The 16,278-nt window shown below is 44.9% G+C and overlaps 1 long non-coding RNA gene across 1 annotated transcript in view; it reads left to right on the top strand.

Annotated features, from left to right (window-relative positions):
* The first annotated feature begins 8,022 nt into the window (after positions 1-8,022).
* LOC138453769 (uncharacterized) overlaps positions 8,023-16,278 on the top strand; it is a 46,267-nt gene continuing 38,011 nt past the window's right edge. Inside the window, exon 1 of the long non-coding RNA XR_011260524.1 lies at positions 8,023-8,108. This is a non-coding gene — a long non-coding RNA (uncharacterized lncRNA). The remainder of the gene's footprint in view (positions 8,109-16,278) is intronic.

Raw genomic sequence — 16,278 nt, 5'->3', positions numbered from 1 at the left:
GGTGGCATGTATTTTAAGGTTAGTGCCTCGAATTGCACGAGTCACATTAATCAATGGCTCCCCACATACTTCCCCACCAACCCAATGCCCACATTTCATCATCATAATAATATCCATCAAACAGCTATCGAATACAATGAATTTGGCCTCTTTCCTTATACTGTCACTCTGCATCCCAGCTGGTTCGGCCTGTAACGTTGAGGACATGTCACTCGCATGAAAGGTACAATCTCTGATATCGTCTTCCGCTATGCTGAGTGATATTGATGGTGTTTCATTGTCGTCCATGTCATTCTCTTCCACTGCAACAACTGTTCCTTGTCCGGAGATGGGAGAAAAAAACAATGTCTTCAACTTTCGCGCGCTCTTATTTTTTGCGGGTGTGGATTCTGTGAATTGATCTCCGACTGCATCCAAACTACCAGGAGGACATTCACTATCAATGGCTGGTGGTGGTATAGCTCCGTTGTCAATCACTTCATATTCTTCCCATTGGCACGATGCATCTCCAGTCTCAAGTCCCTGCCAAAAGGTTTGACAAGCAACATCTCTCGTTCGCTTCACTGTCTGTGTAGATCTAGTTCTTACACCCACTCGCAACTAGAGGACAGATTAGAAAAGGGATGTTCAGTTTAAACACAACTTACAGTATTGAACTATTGACAGTGAAAGACAACATAATATAGTGAACAGGACACTAACCTTCTTTTGCTTTCTTTTCTTTGAAACTTTCTTGCCTCGAACTTCAACATCTGGACGCTGTTGCTCCGACTCGTGTGTGCATGTCTCCACTTCCTCTCGCGCTGCAACGACTATATTTTCATGATAAGCACATCCATCACTCACTGAGGCTCCATCGACTCCCTGAAACATAGAACTTTCATTAGTATGTATAATAATATTGAAAACACAAAATGTACTTGGGGACCAATACCCATACGTACATCTCAATAGCAAAACACGAATGAACGCATTGTGTAGAACATTCAAACGACAATAGTTCACGCATTGTTGATCTAGTTAGATTGAACTGTCAAGATCCATACCTCGGGCTCCGCATAGACTTCCATTGATGATATTATTGAAGATGACGCTTCAGCAACTCCCTGAAACACAGTAATTGCATTAGTATGGTTTTCTATTTTGTTTAAAAGAACATAAACTTTCTGCAGGCGTCAACGGCTCATCTAAATAGACCTGCACAAATGATCAGTTGTCTAAAATAAATAATGGATGTCTAAATATTATTCGATTTGCTCCATCGTTGGAAGTGTCACCACCCAGAGATCTGCATCAACTACTAGGGGTGATGTTCTTGTTGAAGAAGCTCCGTCAGCTCTCTGAAACATAGTACTTGCGTTAATAAAGAAGGAAGTATAGCGGATGTAATCACGTCATTTGATCTCGCATGATTGATCTGTCAGTATCCATACCTCGAAATGCATAAGAACATCAAGGGACGCTGTAACTGTGGTGCACACTTCTGCAAGCTGTTGCGCCGACCCGTAACTGCATGCTCCCCCTTCTTCTTGGACTAATGCTCCATCGACTCCCTGAAACATAGGACTTTCATTAGTAATGAACACAATATTGAAAAAAGAAGACACATAGGAGGGCGACGACAGAAGGACATACCAATGGCTAAAAACGAAAGAAACATTGTGTGTAACAATCACGCTACAAGAATGCAAGATCTGATGATCTCCATCGATGGAACTGTCCGGAAACGTACCTCGAGCATCTGAGTGACATCTACGGTTGTCGTCAATGCGTTGGACTCCTCAGCATCTCCCTGAAAGACAGTACTTGCATTATTTTGGATAACAATAATTATAACTGAAAACAAAGACTAGAGGACGAGTACTGTGGTGTACCATTAGGTAAAATAATTACACGATCAATTAAAACTATTGATTTACATGCCTAAAACAAGTCAGTGTCAGAATAGCTAAGTAAGATTACCCGATAGGCGCTTGAAGTGGCTGATGACTGCAATAACGACACGGATGGAGAATCTTCCGCCTTCATATTGAGTGGATACATAAATGGGGAAATTATTGTTAGCTAATGCTACACACTACCGCAATGCCGAGAGATAAATACGTAAACTTGACTCACCAGTGGAGGGATGTGGACGAATAGAGTGGGAATAGCGGTTGAGAGCAATTTTCGCCTCGCTCGCGGTGTTTTCTTCTTTATTAGCAATGATGTGGAGTACATGTCTGGGCTAAAGTGCCTGCTGCAGATGCGGTATCGATCACCCCTCTTGTCCGCAAAGACTTCTAGGACTCTACTTTCTAGCTCAGAGGCTGGATATCCGCAATATCGGACCCATTCTCTTATCTGATCTATTGTCTTAGGGAAAACATGCATTATAGTACCTTCAGATTTGTTATGGGTCTTCGAAGGGCAACCGCCAATGGAACAGGCAGGCATTATGGAAAGTTCTGAAAAGTAAAGATCAACAATTCTCTATGAATACCAATGTGTTAAAACATTAAATGACACATAAAAGGTTCAATGCAAGGTCCGTTTTGGTTCTTGGAACTATACACGTTATTCACATGCGGATAAGTATTTCAATAACTTTCAAAAAATAGAAAAAGTAATTTGACTAAACTCAGAACATGTGACTAGTTCCTTGCATGTACTGTCGTGAACGAAAAGAAAACATGGATGCAATTTGATGACTACTAGCAAATAGATATAAATTAAAAAATTGGACGCAAAATGATTATGGTACATGGACTTACCTTGACGAACAAACAGTTAGATGCAGGGATCAGAGTAGTTTCTTGTCGTAGAACAGGGAGCAGTTCACAGGTTGCAAACTGACGAGTTTGCTCAAAGTGGTCACGGAAGTTCACAGAGACGAAGAGCAGATAACCAGCACCTTCACGGGTTGACTAGCAAAGCGCAAAGAAGTTCTCATTAGAAATATGAAGTGGGTTATAAAGAATTCGAAACAGGGGTGTGTTTGTGAATGAATGACGTGTATATGTCGTGGCATTATGCGGATTGCAGGGGGGCGTCCAGCGTGAGGGGGGATGCTTGGCAGGAGACACGGGGTCTGGAGGTAGACATGGGAACAACAACCCATGCTCTATAGACCACTTTGAAGTGTACATGGTCTTTGGCACCTCTTGGCCTTTATCGCTCCCTGACAGCTCCACTTGCCAGCAGCGCAAGTACCCTGGTGCGAACTGCCTTTGATAGGGCGGGGGGTGGATCGGGGCGGTGGTCGTGCAGACAAGACACAGGAAGACTCGTGAATGGAGACACACTTATGTGGATTGCAGGGGGGCGTCCAGCGTGAGGGGGGATGCTTGGCAGGAGACACGGGGTCTGGAGGTAGACATGGGAACAACAACCCATGCTCTATAGACCACTTTGAAGTGTACATGGTCTTTGGCACCTCTTGGCCTTTATCGCTCCCTGACAGCTCCACTTGCCAGCAGCGCAAGTACCCTGGTGCGAACTGCCTTTGATAGGGCGGGGGGTGGATCGGGGCGGTGGTCGTGCAGACAAGACACAGGAAGACTCGTGAATGGAGACACACTTATGTGGATTGCAGGGGGGCGTCCAGCGTGAGGGGGGATGCTTGGCAGGAGACACGGGGTCTGGAGGTAGACATGGGAACAACAACCCATGCTCTATAGACCACTTTGAAGTGTACATGGTCTTTGGCACCTCTTGGCCTTTATCGCTCCCTGACAGCTCCACTTGCCAGCAGCGCAAGTACCCTGGTGCGAACTGCCTTTGATAGGGCGGGGGGTGGATCGGGGCGGTGGTCGTGCAGACAAGACACAGGAAGACTCGTGAATGGAGACACACTTATGTGGATTGCAGGGGGGCGTCCAGCGTGAGGGGGGATGCTTGGCAGGAGACACGGGGTCTGGAGGTAGACATGGGAACAACAACCCATGCTCTATAGACCACTTTGAAGTGTACATGGTCTTTGGCACCTCTTGGCCTTTATCGCTCCCTGACAGCTCCACTTGCCAGCAGCGCAAGTACCCTGGTGCGAACTGCCTTTGATAGGGCGGGGGGTGGATCGGGGCGGTGGTCGTGCAGACAAGACCCGTTTGCCGCAGGGCCTCACCAAGGAGAGGCCGTCTAACTGAATGTAAGAGGATGGCTGCAGGATCTACTACATGGAAGGCAGGGGGGTGAGTTTACAAATACCTCACCCTCCCAGGAGAATATATGGGGGTCATCTCTGTACCCGGTGCCCAAAAAGAGGATTTATTATGATCAACCATATTTATTATTTACCTATAACCATGTTTTGTATCAATAAAATCCAACAGCTTTTTATTGCCAACGCTTGATGCCAACCCACAAAATAATATATGTATGACTGCTGCATATATGGGTTCAACGGTTATGTGGATTGAAGGTGTGCGGCCAGCGTGAGGGAGGATGCTGGCCGGAGACATGTGGTGTGACAAGACAAGGCACTGGAAGGCTATTCAACGGAGACACACTAGATTCATTTAAAAAATCAAAACAACCATTGTTAAAATATATGTTGGGCTTTATTTTAGATTTTAATTAAACATAAATAATAAACATTACACATTGTAAAGTTGAGGTTGCAGCACATCGAGGGAAAATCCGCGGTATTGTCCACTGTCACTGGGGAAATGTTGTCTAATGGCAAGTACCGCACAGGCAGGTATTACTCTCCGAACGCGGTGTCCGAGCCTCCCGTGAAGCCACCAAGTGAAGCAACGATAGGCCACCAGCCTGTACCACCTGTGAAAAAAAAAGATGCAAACTGTATTAAACTGACCAAACTTTCTTATCAATGTCGATTCAGGTAACACATGTCATTTTTCTTAGAAAAAAATTATATCTAGAAAATGCACTATATGGAACCAATTTACATGCGTTCGAATGATATGTAAATGTAATTTTATATGTGGGAGACGACCATGAAATGGTAGTGGCATCACTGACATCACAAACAGAGTATACTTACTCGTTACTCGGATTACGCGGACGAACAGTGCCACGAAGTTCGTGCATAAGCACCATCATCATCCTCAACACGGTCCGTGAGAGGCAGGCTTCCCTGAACTCTGGCAGCTCGGTGATGCATTGCGGACTTTGCTCGCCTTCCTGCAGACTTTGCTCGCTTTCCGAAATGTAGGCCAAGCACCCGGAATTTTCACGGCAGCAGCAGTTCTCCTCCTCAGTTGGCATTAGCTCGCACCGATTGCACGTGCACCAGGTGGAGACGCCGTCCATGCGACATGGTCCAGGCTCTTCATCCGTTGACTGGTCCTCCCAACTGCCGTCCGAATCCCCATCGTTTTCGCGTGCTTGCCTTTCCAGTAGTTCCTCCTCGGTGTACTCGGGCTCGTACATATACGGCATTATTGTGGCCATTGTGCGGTAAAGATAGTAAAATAATTTACAGAGATGGTACAGGTGTTCACACGGGCTACAAGCGGCGAAGGTAGCTGACCAGAGCACTGAAACGAGTCACAGAATACTCAAAGTAACACAGAGAGAGGAATGGAATCGAAAATCTGCTGCTGTATGTTGTGAAACGGTCTGTTTATACTTATTGGGGAAAGAGGCGTCCTGCCATTTCCATGGCAACACGTCAATAGCTGAGGCGCAGCGATTGTTGACACGAGACGTGCTTGAAATGGGCAGTACGCGTCTGCTGATGTCAGGCTCAGGGGCGGGGGATTTGAATTAGTGCCGCAAAGGCAGGTGAGCCAGGTCGATGGGGCGAAATGATAGGATTATCACAAAATGGAGGCTGATTTCGAGTGCGATAATGGGCGAAAAGTCGGGTAAGGTCCATAGGAAAGTTTCCTACAATCTACCGATTTATGCTTACAAACACATGGCCGACCCGTAGGGACAATAAAAAAAAAGTCCCGGAACTATCCTTTAAAGCACATCCACAAAAAACTAAAAAATGCATGAATTCATAGAGCACAGTCAATATTGCTCCCCGTCACCCAAAATGTTTCATTCCCATACAGTCATTATTAGTATGTACAGTTGTGGGAAATTATTCAGGGGGTTTCCAATAGATTTCTGTGTAGCCACCAGACTTTGTTAACGGTGTATCTTGCTCTCAATTAATTTGTCATGTTCTGTAACATGAACATAAACAAGAGCAATTTATTAATAGTGGCTTTTGGCCAATTATGAATATTGGACAAAGTGAGTTGCCTTACGCCTTAATGCCTAATTCATTTACCATGGCACTCAATCACTGATCTGTTGTATTAAATTTCAATAGTAGTGCATCTGAGGGTCTCAATCCACCTCACGGTTTCCTACCTAAAAAGGTCACTAGTCTTATACACTTTAATTAGCAGCACTCAACCTGTAAGTTAGGCCCCCAAAGACACTAGTCTTTTGCAATGTAATGGCATAGCTCAACCTCTCACCATTTACTTGTTTGCTGGCAAAGTCTGGGAGGTCACTCGTAATGAAGATAATCAATGCTTTCTGAGGGTCATCTTAGTGCAATCATCACTCCCTGCACAGCACAGGCACCACACACAATCTGCAATAAAACGCAGCATTGCAGTGCTCATGACTTCTTGTCTATATAGACTTCGGCGCAGCTACTGGTCAGTTCATAAACACATAATTGATAATATTAGTGCAAGGCACGACAGGAATGGATACTTAAGGCTACATACAGTCAGTATTCGGAAGAAAACTCTAAATGTACTCACTATTCCACTTACATGTTTATATATTCAATCCTGTGGAAGATAGGAGCTCACCTAAGGGGGGATGGGGTGAAAAAACAGGGGAGCTGTGGCGCCCTGTCATTAGTACATTTGGTATGCCCAGCCCCTCCTTTTACACTAAAGGAGGGGTTGGGCGCATCAAAGGTGTGACATCAGTGCGCCCCAGCTCTCAGACACAGCAAGCAGTCCATTTGTTCAAGGAGCTGCGGGGTTATAAACCACTGGCTTCTTGAGTGAAAGGTCTGTCTGCTGCGTGATGACTCTGTACTTAGAAACATGAGGAGTGCTGGTTAAACGCCTTATATGCTGCCAGGGTTCACTGAGTATGTGGGTGATCCGGGGCTCGGGCACCCCCCGGGAAAGGCCAGCCGTATAAAAGATCCTATACTTTCTATGGGACTTTTTATTTTTATGTGCGCCGGCACCCCCGGGGAAACATGAAGTCGGTGCCCCTGTATGCTGCCTAATGACCCTTTAGTCAGAAACAAGAGGAGAGCCGGGCCCTTCGGCCGTACTCCTGTTTCTGAGTACAGTCATCAGGTAACCTGTGTAGCCGAAGTCACTGTTATACAGGCCTGTCTGCAGGTGTCAGTACTTCGGTTTAGAAAAAAAGAAACCGGCGATACCTTTTCGTTTTTTCTAATCTGAAATGCTGACACCTGCAGGCATCCCCTGTAACCGTGCAGCGCTTCGGCTGCACAGGCTGCCTGAGGTGTTAGCGTGGCTGGGGCTAGTGGGGGTGGGCCTCGCTGGGCAGGGTCCCACTCTGGAGGCTTTTCTGGAGACTGCTGGTGCTCACCCCGGCTATCCCTGGCCCTCTTAAAGCCCTGGATACAGGTACCTGAAGTGGTAAAACAGAGAGTGGTGCTGGAATGGGAGAGGCTGAGGGATCTCGTGTGAGCCCAGAAGTGGCGCAGGAGAGGCAGAATCGTGTATAGTGCAGGACTTGCACTGGCGTGCTGAGTACACTTAGAAGCACGGTCGTTGAAAACAAAGATAGAATGAGGTAAAAACAAGTCTGCACCGACGCTCCTGTAAATGGCAGTTTGACTACGTGAGAAAACAAATAAAACAGGCACGCGACTATACGTACACCTTCACCCCCAAAAACGAGATCCGAGTCAACAAATTCCATTTTCTTCATGGGGCAGGGCGATAGTGTCTAAAAATAACACAAAGTGACCGACACTTTGTGAGGTCATGTGTAGTTGTGATGTAAAGGCAGCCTCCTTGGAGAGCGAGTCAGTGGACGAGGAGCACATAAGCGTGGAGGCATCAGGGGTTACGTGGAGAGATGACCCGGAAGCTTCTCTGTTGTTGGGAAATAATAAAGTGGCAGGAGTGTAAGCAGCATCCTCTTGTGGACGACCATCTGAGGTAAGGGCTGCGTGTCAGAGGTATAACGTGAAAAGGGGAGAAGGCGACGTAAGGGCCATTCATTTCTTCAATTATATTAAAAAGTCTGAAAACGTCTCCCGCGCGGCTCACAGTACTCCCACCCTATGTCTGTCCCTTGCAGCCATATCTAACCATATATGCCGGCAGCCGCTCATAACCACGAGCGAGCATCTGTGGTGAGAAACGCATCCCCAGAACGAAATTTAAGGAGCAACTGCGCCCCCTGTGTGTTGCGCATGGAAGTGTTTGATTTTCGAGCTCTCACGAGGACGTTGTTTGCAGCAGCGGTTTCTGTATTCCGGCTTGCAGAAGGTGTGTGTGTGTGTGTGTGTGTGTGTTTGGGGGAAGGGGCGAGGGGGATGGGGAGGAGAGAGTAGGGAGAGGGGGCAGGGCATTTGAAAATGATGCTTGTGGGCTCCCTTGCCTACATATGGGAAACCCCGCCTGCATATGTTAACAACACAAATACATTGATCTGATGATTTTAAAACGCAAAAAAAAAAACTGGAAAATTATAAATGTGTTTTTTTTGGGGCGCAAACAGTTTTGAATCAGAGAAGAAAATATCTTATACAATCAACCGGATTGGAAATGGGCCGGAGCCAGACATAGCAGAGCCTCAACAAAGTTTTTTTTTGTCAAAGTCATGCTGGACCACTGCGCTCCCGTTGTGTTGCGCATGTACGTGTTTCATTTTCGCGCTCCCGCGAGGACGCTGCTCTTCCCCGAGACTGAGGGATGCCCCAAAACATTCCCAGTTCTGTTTCTGAGCACCCACGAGCAGCCGGCACCTCAGAAGGCTCGGCGTGCGCGACTCAGGGCCTGATTCACTGAAGTGCTTAATTACAGTGGCACAATCCCATAGGAAAACACTCTGTGAATCAGGCACTCTGTGCACATTGTATTGAAACGAATCCTGATCAGAATCTTTTCAAATTGCTATATGTTTTGCAATGTACAGGATTGTTTTTGCTAGGGTGGGTATTGTGACCAATGGGAAGAGCAATGCCCAGCTTCAATTACTCACGCAAGGGTTTCTTGCTGAATCAGTATCACAGATATGTTTCAAATTTAAAATTGTGGCTATTCATGTGTTCACAAGATTCGTTTTGCTTTTATGGAAATCACCAGGCATGGGTTCCATAATGAAAGAGGGTGTTGCTTGACCTGACCTGGGGCCATGCCCTTTGGCCCGCCCCCTCCCTCCACCCTTCTCCCCACCAAGAAGGAGGGGGTTCCCAGAGTACATTTTTTTCCATTCCCAGTACTGGCAATATATAATATACTAATATGCATAGCTGCCAAGTGACCCCATGTCCTGTGTGATACCTTGAGACAGAGTACTTCGGCAACAAACGCGTCAATTACGCACCTTTAACATTGTAGGCTGACGCACGCCTCCGGATGCTTTGTTTGATGATGGTAAAAGATGGCGTGACGTCAGCCGTGCGACCTCACGCCATTTATACAGCGGTAAGTAAAGATGGCAGCGTTTCTGATCTACACGCTCGGAGCGCTGCCATCACCCAGCAGGGAGCTGGGATTAAGCAACCCAGCGGATGTAAGTAGCAGCTGCTGGTACAGATGGAACGGGGCTCTACCCAGAGATGAATACTAAGATCTGTCCATGATTTATTTATGTATATTCTTTTATCTATTTTTTAAGGCAAATGATTCCGAGTGCACCATAGTAATGGGTGTTAACTAGTCTATGTTGTAGGAAGGATTGGCTATCCAGCAGTATATAGCTATGTGTATATTATTAGAGCATGACGAAGCTGGACTTTTTTGTAGGTCATGGAGCTGAGCGTTAGTTGATGTCTAGTACAGTTGAATGAAATATATATTGTATACTTGTGTCCCATCTCGTGATCTACGGCACAATCCACGAGTCTCAAGATTGCCAAGATATACGAAACTTTAACCGGATTCAAGAAGTCAAACCTAGTGAAAAGGATCGCAGTTAATATAAGATTCGTTTTGTGTCTTGTCCAACATTGAATATTTTGTGTAGCAGACCTCGGTGTGGTGTGTTTAGGGTGGTTTGCAAATGATGTATTTGAAGGGTGCACAGTAAGAGTATCACAATCGAGTGTGACACAGTGGCACGTGGTGTAGGTGATGTTGTTCTAGGATTTGATACACACGAGGTGTGACTCTTAAATTTGCACCATTGCACCCATGTATTCCTTTAAGGTGGAACAATTAATCCAATCCAGTTCTGATGATGTTTTTGTTACTCGTTTCCTCCTTGCTTTTCTCCCACATCCTCAATTGCTTCGATATTTAAAACATTTCTATTGGGAATGATTGGGGCTTAAATCACAATCCCCCAATTGATGTGCTAGTGCAAGCATGCAAAGTAAAAAGCCAGGACTGGCTCAAGCTTTCATACATGACATGGAGCCATCTTGAAGCTATAAATGGGACGAATGAATTCAGTGATCTAGGTAAAGGACTTCGGTTGGGGGGGGGGCAGCTATTTGAAGCATACTTTATAATGGAGAACATGCTTCCTAATGCACAGCCCAATGGCTGCTTTCCTTGATTTTATCATTAAGGTTGCATAACACAAGCCCCACCTTGAACTTCATTTATTTATTTATTTATTTGAAACCCTGCCGCGCACCGTAGTGTGTTAAAATCTTGGGAAACAGCGTGCAAAGCGAAACTACTGGAAATTCACTCCTCAGAGCAAGACCTCATCTGTAATCCGATGAAAATAAAAAGAAAAATGGACGAGCTCGACTGGATTAAAACCTTGGACAATGCAGCAAAAGCAAAATCAGTCCGTCATCTTCCGCCCCATCAAAGTAAATTGAACACTGTTCCAAACTATCTGAGCAAGTTCCCCAGCAAAGCAGCCAGAAACTTGTTCTTGAAAGCATGTCTAAATTTACTAGAAACCAACAAGATCTTAAAACTCAGAGGACAGAGTAATTCAGACACATGCCGCTACTGTATGAATGACACAAAGGTGGAAACCATACGCCACTTGCTCTTAAACTGTCCAGGAATGAGAGAAATAGGCGAGAAATTCCTGCTACCACACCTTTCGGCATCATATACTAAGGAAGAGGAACTGTGGTGGAGCCGCTTAATCAGCAGAGAAAGGAACACTTGGACAATCGCCACAACACAGACTCTTAAGATTATTCTATCTTTATGAAATCTAAACCACTACTCAAATTACAAACTTAGCCACTAGAGCGCTGTTGCTGACACAACTTCTGCAAAAACGTTTTTCTTCTTGATTTCCTTGGTTCTCTTCTGTTACATTTTGAAAACACTGATCGTCCTTCACATGAATCTCTTCCTCTTCCTTTGGTATGCAGCTTCTTTTTTTTTTTTTTTCGATAAACAGTTTTGATATACAGTTTCTTCTTCTTCTACAATATTTTGTAAAACTCATTAATTTGATTAAATCAACTTAAATAAATATTTATTTAGTTTCACATTTAGAAAGCACACTAAGCCCGAAGGCATCGAGGCGCTCAGACATACATGTTACTAGCAATTCTTTTGAAACAGATAGAAAGCTTTGGGAGGAAGACATAGATGCAAATGTACACAAACAACCAGGTTTTGAGGGCTCTCCGGAAAACCCAGTAGGAGGGCTCAGCCCATAGGGCAGTCGGCAGTGAGTTCCAATGTTTAGCTGCCATGGTAAGGAAGCTAGAGCCTCCTGCTTTGGAGCGTTTGAATTTGGGCAGAGTGTGGTGGTGTGCATAGGACGCTCTGGTAGGAATGTTATAGTGGACTTTAATGATTCTCTGAGAGAGGTAGGTAGGAGCAGTGTTGGATAGGCATCTATGCTCAATAGATAGTGTTTTGAACATAATCCGTTCATGATCTCTGACCATATTTGCTGGCTCACACCAAAGACGTTAAGGCAGATTAAAACATGTCTGTGATTATTGAATGTCTTTTGAGGGGGTCTTCTTTGGACACAGAAGTCATTTTTAAAGCAACAAAGGCTTTAGTTTGTTGATGCCTCCTTAGATAATATGTGCATACCATCCTACCCACCTAGATAAAAGAATAGAGGGAAGGGATGAGTGGCTGCCGGTTATCATGGGGCAGATTTATTGGCTTCTGCACAGCAGAACAAAGAAAAGCAGCCGGCGGGGTAAGTTATAGAAGCTGTACCCCTAAATGCCCACTTAAGGAACATTATTAAGCTGCCTTGTCTAAGTTGCAGGGGAGGTGGCAGAAGCTGTGGGGGCCCATTTAATTTGCAAGGGTGGGTCTGACTGTACTGCACCATAAAACTCCAAATTCCCAGAAAATGGGGACAATGGGCCTCATTACGGGTCTGCTGGTAACCCTGCCAGTGCAACTGGCGGGTTGCCGCTGAACCCGTAATAATTTACCGGTGCCTGACCTCCCGGCGCCACAGGCTCATTACGAGTCCAACGGCCGAGAAGTCAGGCACCAATATATTTGTTAATCCCCATAGACTCCTATGGGAGTGGGGACACGGGAGCACCGGCACTGTTAGCAACGGTGCCAGTGCTCCTGTGAAGAGTCTGCCTACCGTGGCCGCTGTGCCCGGCAGGGTCAGACCTGTCTGGCACAGCGGCCAGTCTCAGGTTAAAATCGCCATCGTCAACTCAGCCCTTAATGCCCTGAGGTCAATAAATTGGGCAGTAAAAATACCTATTATTGTAGCGTTTAGAACAGTGTGAATCCAACATGAAGTCTATGGAAGAAATCAGCGGCACAACATAACATATCGGTTGGAAGTCACTGAGTTGGCACAAGTGGGTGCGTGGTGGGTATTGCCCCTGCCCGCCCCACCCTCCCCTCCTACATAGACATGTTTCCTTCATTCGCAACTCGGGCATATGAGCATTCTGGATTGCACATTGAAGCTGTTATCAAACTCTGGCCTGCAGCTCTGCAGCAGAGGTTTACTACTACACTGGTGACCTCAAACAAATGAATTAGTTCATACCATACCACATTAAAATTCATGAATAAAAACGTTCATATATCATTAGAACTTTAAAGTGCGAGTGCCTTAGTTCCAAAATGCAAGCTTAGGTTTTCTTACAACACTATTGAGTGGAGGAACCTAAAGCTATAGCTGCCACACCGCCGTCTAACTACGTGCTCCACACTGCCACCTTGTGGACAGCACGAAATTGCACCTGCACTTTCATTTTATGATCATACTTGTCTAACTGGACACACCAATGTGGTTGTCATCTTCTTTTCCGCCTAACACCGTTCTATCTGCGTTTCACCGAAAAATGAATAGCATACTTTTATAAAGTTAAGTTAACTGCAGCTAGGAAGATGTTCTGTTGTTCTCCACTGGACAGTCTATTCGACACTGCCCCATCATCTAACACCTGTTTACCCATCTGAAATCGGCCTAAAAATGTATCACAGATATCCAGGGTACCTTTTCAAAATAGAAATACATGTTTTCAACTTTACAATTTACCCGAAATCTTAAATATGCAGCAACACCGTTAATTACTGGGAATTCCCCTTCATGGGCCACATACATCTAAGTTACACAATTGGTTAAGTTGGAAGCACATACAAACCTGTCGATAGAATGGACTAGCTGAACACTTCAAGTAGCCAGGACTTGTATCATAGCGTCTTATTGTTTTCCTATATTCCTCCAAGGAACTATATTGCTCCAACATATCACATTGTTTTGTCCAGTCAGGGGCCCTCATTACAAGTCAGGCTCTAAGGGTTTAAGGGCACCGTCGGCGCCGTTAACCCTTAATGCCTGATTCACACTTTAACGCCTGCTTTTTGCAGGCGTTAAACTCCAAGGCGCTAAGCGACCTTGGTGCTAATTACGGCACCGTAATTTACGGTGCCGTAATTAGCGCCTTCCCCATTATGCCCTATGGGGCAAAAATGGGAATGGGGAAGGGCAAATGGTGAATGGGGAATTACCGCCCCACTCACCTTGGAATGGGGCGGTAATTCCGCCATCCACCATGGCGGAATCCGGCATGGACCATGGTGCTAATAGCACCATGGTCCACCGCCTGACTTGTAATGAGGGCCAAACTCTTGTCACTTTCTTTTTGAGTCTTAGATGTTAACTGCTCCTCGTTGCCTCCTGTTTCTGATAAAACATGAATACAGTCATCGTAGAAAGAGTTCAGCATATTAAAGCTCTTGTTAGGATTATTCCTAGCTCTTTGCATAATGAAGCTTTAAGATTTAAGGAGGGTGTAAGATTTTACGTAGCGTCATAAGTCTCCTTAAAACATTGAATACATCAATCGTATACCAATACTAACCATAAGGCAACCATGGGTAGTACACAATTTGGGAGATATAGTGTATTTTTCCAGATAATGCTTTCCATGTGGTCAAGATCTTTTTCTTTAGGTAGATCCATAATACCAAATCCGTATAGAAGCATTGGTAAAAATATTTGTTTGTACACGGTAAATAATGGTATTAGATAATACCTGCAATACGTAGCCGTAATGTTTTCGAGTTGTGCCACAAAAGCAGGTAATTTCCCCAGTAATCTTGTTTTGGTATCCACAACATTGATGGTGTTGTTGATCGTATAACCTAGGTACACAATGGTATTGCAGGCTTGAATTTCTTCACAGATAATATTCTCTTCATATCAGGAAAGGTCAATACTGCAGTCTTTTTGGTATTTATCCTTATGTTATTAGTGGAGAGGCATTCTACCATTTTTGAGAGACCTCGCTGTAGGCCAATACTTGTTAGATCGCAAATTGCTATGTCATCCGCAAATGCCAAATACCTCAAGTGCAGATACCCAATTTATGGTGGGAATGAGTTTGTGCCTTCCAGCACCTGGCCTAAATCATTCGTATGCTGATTAAATAGGCAAGGAGCCATTACACAGCCCTACCTCAATCCAACTCTGGTGGTAATTTCGTCTGTGAACAAACCTCCCATGCTGGTTCTGATCTGAATTGAGGTGTTAGAATATAAAAGCATTAGTAGTTTTAGCAATCCCCCCCGGATAGTCATACTCCACAGTTTATTCTCCAGTCGGTGGTGATCAAAGCCATTGAATGCTGCATGTAGATCCAAAAAGGCAACATGCAAAATGCGTCCCTTTCCCATCACGATTTCATCTCTCAGTAGTTTTAGTATGAGGCCATTCAAATGTGTCCCCACTCCCTTCCTAAACCAAGTTTAGTAGAGTGATCATTTATTTGTCTCTGTGGTCCACTTAACCAAGTTGGCCAGGAACAGGGAGGCATACATCTTACTAGAAGAGTTCAGGAGGGAAATTGGCTGATAATTCTCAGGTAAATACTGATCACCCTTCTTAAAAATGGGGATGATATCGTTTTTATACCAAGGCTGAGAAAGTATGTTTGCTATAGACATAGTAAAGCCACTGTGCCCATAATTTGGCATTTTGCCTCAGTATTGCATTAGACACTCTATCTGGGCCTGTGGCCCTTGAATGTTTGCTCTTAACAATCTTTCTTTCCACATCCACTTGGGGCGAGACGAAGGGACAGGCATCATATTCACTCGCGATCACATGATCGGGTTCATCACGTGACTGATTTAATATATTTAACTTCATGCATCGCGGGACGGGAGGCTGTGATTGCAGCCAATGCGCCGTTCCCACATTGAATTTGGTACATATTTGTATTTACAAGCGTTGGTATTGTTGTAGGTCCCGTAAGAGAGGTACGTTGGGTCACGTGATCAGAATCACGATCACGTGACTCATGGATATCCTATTTAAAAACCGCACCGCGGGACGGGAGGCTGTGGTTGCAGCCTTTTCGCCGTCACCGCGTTGCGTTTGTGATACCAGTTGAGTTGAGGGCAAGTAAGTTCGGGAAATGGGATTTCGGGTTTTTTTGATTCTTTTTAGATTTATTTTGACAGATGTAGCGAATAGCAGATTGTGGTGAGTAAAAAGTTCATTATTATTGTTCTCTCTACAGAGTGATTGCAATATCTGGCCAGACCCTTGGAAGATTAATCAGGAAGTGACACGGCAGTCAGAATTGACTATAGAGACCCTGGATATTTCCAAGGTCAGTGAAATTAGCTTAAAATTCATTCGTGGGATACTGGCGCTCGCTGGACCATAGAGGCAATATTGGTACAAATCTCTGATTTTTGTTAAATTTACTTTTAGGGTACAGAGAAA

The sequence above is a fragment of the Ambystoma mexicanum genome, chromosome 4p (assembly GCF_040938575.1).
Source record: "Ambystoma mexicanum isolate Mex_15411 chromosome 4p, UKY_AmexF1_1, whole genome shotgun sequence".
In the NCBI taxonomy this organism is placed as follows: domain Eukaryota; kingdom Metazoa; phylum Chordata; class Amphibia; order Caudata; family Ambystomatidae; genus Ambystoma; species Ambystoma mexicanum.
Note: the sequence above shows the minus strand (reverse complement) of the source record. Positions and strands in the feature narration are given on the sequence as shown.